The sequence below is a fragment of the Triticum aestivum genome, chromosome 7A (assembly GCF_018294505.1).
Source record: "Triticum aestivum cultivar Chinese Spring chromosome 7A, IWGSC CS RefSeq v2.1, whole genome shotgun sequence".
Lineage (NCBI taxonomy): Eukaryota > Viridiplantae > Streptophyta > Magnoliopsida > Poales > Poaceae > Triticum > Triticum aestivum.
This window is the reverse complement of record NC_057812.1, coordinates 553,855,937-553,863,033: the sequence shown is the minus strand read 5'-3', so window position 1 is coordinate 553,863,033 and position 7,097 is coordinate 553,855,937.

Below are 7,097 nucleotides of genomic sequence, written 5' to 3'. Positions count from 1 at the left end.
GCCGTCGGCGAGATTCGCCGCCGCAACTACGCCCTGCCGCCTCTCCTCCCCGCATCCGCGTTGCGCCCCTCCGCCGCCTTGCCGCGCGCCCGCATCCGCGCCGCGCTGCTCTCTCGCCGGAGCCGCTTCACGTCGCTGCTGCCGCGCCGGAGCACGCCGACGCCACTGTCCCGCCTCGCCGGAGAAAAACCGATGCCGCCACCGGTTCATCTCACGCGACCGGTATAACCCGAGAAAACCCACCAGTTTTTTTATATATAGTTCAGTTTTTCTTTTAGTACGGTTTATTTCTTTTGGTTTTGTTAGATAGCGAGTGTTCACCCGTTTAGATCTGTAGCGAATGGTTTTCGTCCTTTAAGCGTTCTGTAGCGAACGTTCGTTCGTTAGCATTTCTCTTTTTCTTTTTATTTTAGATTTTCGGCCAGGGACCTATCTGTGATGATTTTTTTATAGATTAGCCCCTGTTCTTCAAACGATCATTACTTTTTACTCGTTAGTCCAAATCTAACGAAACCAACGCTTATGTCTTCAATACGAACTCCTCTATCCATTAATCCAACTCAAACATGTTTTTGAAAAGTTTAAAAATTGAATTAGAACAGATTTGAATTAAAACTTCGTTTGATAATAGCTTGAGTTTCGTAGCTCCATTTGAGTTGATTCTTTTTGCAAATCGAAGCTCTTGACCTAAACTTTCTGATAAGGCCAAATTCACATAATTTTGGTATTGTTATAAATTGTTTTATGTTGCAAGAGATATTTGCTTGGTTTTGAAGTTTTCTGAATCGTCTTCTCCGATCTTTCTGATCTTTTGAGTGATTGCTTACGAGTGGTTACTATTGCTTGCTTACGATAGATTGACCGGAGTGTGACGAGTAGAACTATCAAGAGTTATGAGTGCGAATCATCTTCATCAACATTGCAGGCAAGTTCACACTTTGATCATATCCCCTTTCATACCCAGTTTTTATGCATTAGTTTCACCCTCAAACATTGCATGAGTAGGATTGATAACATGTGGGTATTGGGAAGTAGTTTATGAGGTAGGAACCTATTGCCCTGCATTCAAACCTTGGGAGTTACTATTACGTTATGCTTATAGTGCCATGCTATGCTCGTAGACGTGGATTGGGTTTTGAGAGTATTCATGACAGATGTGAGATTTTTAATTAATGGTTTACTTAAGGTGGCAACTTAAACACACATCTGGGTGGATTGAGGTACCTCGGTATTCCAGGATTGCCTGTGTAGGCACCTGGGTAGACCAGGATTGCCTGTTTTTTTATGGACCGCCACCCAGGCTCAAATGGATCATGAGATTTTTCATACTAGAAACTTCCGTGTGCAGCCACAAGCTATTATGGGCTCTAGCATAGTTGATTAAGTCGTGCGAACTCTTACAGGGTAGACTAGCAGATGTAGGGGAAAGTAGGTGTAACGGTCTATCCATCGTAAGGTGCTAGCGCTTCTGAAAGACTATGTCTCGGTCATCCGTCTTCTCAAACACCATGTAGTGCGGGAAACCAAACGGAGGCGATCGAGTCTTGTGGGGAAAAGTGCGCAAACCTCTGCAGAGTGTATAAACTAATCATGATTAGCCGTGTCCCTGGTTATGGACATCTTGAATATCTAGTACTTGGATTATCATGTGAATCTCAACATGTTACTCTAAAATTTAATTTTGTTGGGTTTTGTTTAATGATGATGCTTAATTGGGATTGAGAATGCTGTCAACCATTCTCAATGTTTAACAACCACCATGATAGTTAAATAAAATGTATTCCTTTGTAGTAGGGAAAATTTGGCTTTTCGCAAAAACCTTATAACCATAGAGCTTTTCCACCAGCCATATATGCATGTAGTGATAGCCATTGTTCATCATTTCTCTCTATGGTGTGAATTTGCCAGTACATTCAATGTACTGACCCTTTGTGGCTGCAATGTCTCATGTTGCAGGATTATCTTACGACGAGTAAGTGATACGTTGGGGTTACGATTTCTACACTCAACTTTGCCGTTGGTGTTGATGGGAATCCACAACCTTGTTACTTCCGCTATTTGGATTGAGGTAATAGTATTTAGTTACTTATACATGTGATTTACCTCTGTTATAAATCCTTGAGTACTGTGTGTGTCAGCATACCAATCAAGGGATGACACTTAAGCACAGAGACTTGATCCATTCGGGTCGGGTCGCTACAAGATGGTATCAGAGCACATGTTGACTGTAGGACGTGACCCTAGAAACTGGCAAGCCCATAGCAAAGATTTTTCTCTACAACTTTCCCTTTCAAAAGATATTTTACATCTCTTCTCTTCTGAGCTTATTCAAAAATTCCCTTTAGTGAGACCATACCCCTTTCCCCTTTTGTCCACACGAAGATTCGACTGATGAGACCACTCCAAGAAGTACAAGATATCGGACAAATAAGACCACTTTGGAATGAATAGTATTTTTCGTGCATCTAAATAATGGAAACTACAACGGTTGAAGACCGAAGACTAGGAGATTTTAAAGGCTCTGAAGAATTCCCAGATTTTTATGACCTAGGAAGGCTACCCTTATGGAATTTGGCAGACCATGAAAATTGTCAATACCCGAGATCAAGGTGTATCGGAGAAAGACCGGAGCATGGAGAGTTAAAAACTCAAAGTTCTGTCAAGGAACACCCTAAGGTAGGAGATATCAACTATGGAGAGATAGCTCATGGAAATGACAAGAGCAGAAACACAATTATCCATGATGTCATCGCCATTGATACTATGGTCACCGAGCTGAGCTAAGCATGCATTTCTTCAGAATTGATTTGATGGAAGAAGGCCGATGGAGCACCTATCAGTAAGATGAAGTTTTAACCTTAGCCGGTGTATCACCAGGATCTGGAGTAGTACATCAAGAAGTTTAAGGTGGAGCTCCATGAAGCCGTATTAGACAAGGAAGCATTTCGTGAAGAACTCAGGACCCTAAAGATGAGAATAGCCAAGCTGGAGGAGCAAAACCTCGAGAAACCGGAGATTCGTCAGGAACTAGACCATGGTTCATGCCAAGGATGTTGAAACCTAGAAGTTTGAAATGCAACTACGGAATATTAAAGGATGTCACGAGAGATTTCACGTCAATAGAGATGATCTGGCAAAAGAACTTGAGAAGACAAGCATGATTGGAAGAAGCCATTAGAGGCATGAACAAGACTTGATGGGTTTGATGACTTTGAAGATTTATTGACCTTTAGAAGACCAAACCCATGTTATATACCTACGTTAGATGTGACATTTGTGAGCTGTCACTTGTTTGATGTTTTTCGACAACCACAATAAAATCTGTCTTTTCAAAACTTTTGTTTGTGTTGTGTGCATCCCTCTGCCTCTCTCTTATCTCACCCAAACCCATGGACCCAATAGAGGATGAATGAAGATGAGCTTGTATTTTCTGGACCGATGAGTCAGTTGGAGACGGACCGATGGATTCAGAACATGGAGGATCACATGAAGAATAACCATGTAGTCGGAAAGGATATGACCCAACATGCTCTTCAGTGCTTTGAAAGAGGTGCTGCCACTTGGTGGAGAATGTACCAAACCATCAATGGATGGCAAGGAGTAACCACTTGGAAAGAATTTAAGTTGACTTTGCCAAAGTCTCGGTTTGTGTCCCAGAAGTTGAAGCCTTATGGAAAGGATATGAAGAAACCTTGTGCATGCAAGATTTGTGGAGAAATAGAACACACTCATAAAGAACACAAGGATGAATGCCCTAATTGTGAAGGAAGTCACCCAGTTGAAGAATGCCCAATTAGGCAGATTACTTGTTTCTTGTGTGAAGGGACTACCCACTATCCTGCTCAGTGTCACATTTACCCCATGCTACAACGAACCATCCAGCAGAAGAAAGAAGTAATGAAAGGAGCCCTTATGGAAATTTTAGAAGAACCCGTGATGAAGGAAGAGATGGAGGACACAACTAAAGAAGACCCGAGTAAACCCTGCACTAAGTCTTGCTATTCATGTGGAGAAGAAGGACACATCTCCCAAAATTGTTTGAATGGGGATCTAGTAGAATTCCCGACAGAGGAAGTAGAATATGACCCACAAGAAATAGAATCCATGATTGGCATGAAAAGGTCCAGGAAGAGAAACCGATTGGAGCCCAGGAGGGACCTAAGTCATATCACTTGTTACAGGTGCAAGGAGTCAGGGAACTACCTCAGCAGTTGCCCAAAAAGGAAACCTCGAGACTTGTCAGAAGTAATATGTTTTCATTGTAATAGAGCAGGGCACTTTGCCAGAGAATGCCCCAAGGAGAAGGAAACTTGTGCTAGATAGTTGAGTTTGCAACAAAAGAAATGGAGTAGTAGAAGTGAGAACCTTTTCTTTTATATTGAGGTGTTGAGTTGAGACATGTAATGGAAAAGCGAGAGATTGTCATTTGAGAATGAATAAAGTTAGCATCATTGGTACTGATATGGATTTTATGAGTTGATACTCTATGAAGAAGGATTTTGACAATTTTTGAAGATATGAGAAATATGGTCTATGGAAGATTTGTGCATTTTAAGGGTGGTAGTACCCTGTAAGAACCCTTGACCCCTGGAAAAGATAAGGATACTCCACTGAGTGGATTTCGGACAAAATGAATACGAGTTTTATCTCGATATGTGTGATGCCCCAAGAGTATGTGGGATGAAGTGGAGACCGTTAGTTGTTTGGACCAAATATGATCAAGGAGTCAGAAGAGAATGTTAAGCTAATTCGAGAAGACTAAAGGTAGCTCAGTCCAGGCAGAAGAGTTATGTAGACTTAAAAACGCAAGGAGGTAGTCTATGAAATTGGAGACAGAGCATGTCTTCATGTGTTCCCTCTGCGAGGAATTAAACGATTTGGAGTTAAGGGAAAATTTGCCTCGAGATTTGTAGGACATACCGAGTTTTGGAGCATATGAGAGAAGTGGCCTACAAGTTGGAGTTACCCGAAGGACTATCAGGAGTTCATGATGTGTTTCACATTTCCCAGTTGAAGAAGTGCCATGCAGAGATGGCCAATATTCCCCTATAAGGACGCTTGACGCTGGAAAGGATAATGATGTTCCACGAAGTGGAATATGGACTTCATAAGTATAAGTTTTTATCTCGGTATGAGGGATATCCCACGAGGATGAAGAGATAAATTACTATTGGATATAAAGGAGGTATGATGCCGGAAATATGGATCAATGGAAACTCCATGATGAGTCTGAGTAGTCATGTCCTAGTTTGGTGCCAATAGAAGGAAGGAAGACAATACAATTGGATGGATTTAAGAATACTAGGAATTTGGAAGTTGGAATAATGATCAGTTGCCCGATGATAAGTTCAAGGACTACAAGTGATGAGATGGGCCATAACCCACAGGCCCCAAGACCTGCCAAGAAGCAAGCACATTCTTGCTGAAGGAAAAACCCTGGAGGAAGATACGATGTTTATCGGCAGACGATTTTATAGGAGTAACACAAAACCTGAGAGTTGTGAAGGAACGATAGATGTTTGTTTGGTTTGCAGAATCAATGGATTATTCCGAACACAGTTCATGGACAAGAGAAATTCTGCAATGCTTGTGAGGATGACCGAGTGTTAGAATGCGAGATTCGCTAAACCGTATACAAGGTAATGATTTGGGTGCAGGATGGATTGATCACCATACCGACTTACTCTTATTATTCGCCTTGCTATATGGGATGGTAAATCTGAGTGACTTACCTATAGTAGAGAGACGACGATCAAACCTTGTCTAAACCCTAGAAGGGTATAAGTATTTTCCCTTGTACAAGGTAGCTTTGCCAACTGTAGGTTATACGGTGAGGATCAACCCAGACCATTTCCTGCAGGAGAAACCATAAATGGTTGACCACCATGAGATATCGATAGTTGTTTAGTATTGGCGCCAGACCCGTCAGTTAACAAGACCCAGTCTCGGAAGAACCTTACCTAGATGAAAGACAGAAGAATTGTGGTAAAGGTTATGCCACTACCGAAAGAGCCCAGATAAGGAATTATCCTGACGATCTGAGAAGACCGACACGGTTAACAATATGGATGAAGTATATGAGTTTTGATGGAACCGTAACCATGCTTCTAAGGGTGGTAGCACCCCAGACCCCGGAGACGATTGATGAAATTTTGAAGAGACCCCGAACCTAACCTATTTCTTTCTAGCCTCTCCGAATCTCGAGGACGAGATTCCTTTTAAGGGTGGTAGGTTTGTAACATCCCAAAATTCTAAATTTTTGGAATGTTATAATAAATAGATAGATTGATTGATAGTTTGATTGTTGTGTGATTGATTGAGTGAAATTCAGAACTTTTGAAAGTAAAATGAGAGGGAATAAAAGGACTTTCCCAAACTTTTATTTTTTTATGATCTCTGTGAATTCAAATTCTTTTCACCACAAAACCCTGGAGAGAAGATGACATGACTTCTTCCATTTATTTAAATGACAAGGGGTGTTGAAAATATTTGAATTTCATTTGAGAACATTTCCAATTCTGAAACTTTATGCAACTCAACGATTTTCATGAGAGAAGATAAAATGACTTCTTAAAATTATATGAAATATGAGTTGGGAGTTTCAAAGAAACTCAAATTCAAAATCCATTTGAAATTATTTTTCAATTTGGGTTATTTGAGTTTTATTCAAATTATTTTTCTCCAAAAACAAAATACATGGAAAATAGGGTAACATGATTCCCTATAATAGAAAATTGGAGAAAATTTAATTTGAAATCTTTTCGGTATTTTTAAAATGATTTTATTGGATTTTATTAGACCAGTTGCACTCTTTCAATTATCTGAATTTGCATGGATTTTATTTGGCATTATAAAAATGCCCATGTTGTAGAAAATCTTTTTCTGCAAATTTTGGTATATTATATGCCTATATAATATTTTAGTTATTATGTTTTTTATTTTAGTTCAGTGAAAAAAATATTAAAAAAAACCCTTCCGCCGAACTGGGCCGGACCAGCCAACCGGCCAGGCCACGGCCCAGCCTGACGCCCGCGCGCCCCCGACCTCCCGGGCGGGACTCCGCCCGTCGTACGCCGCCGCGCTGCCATGGCCGCCAT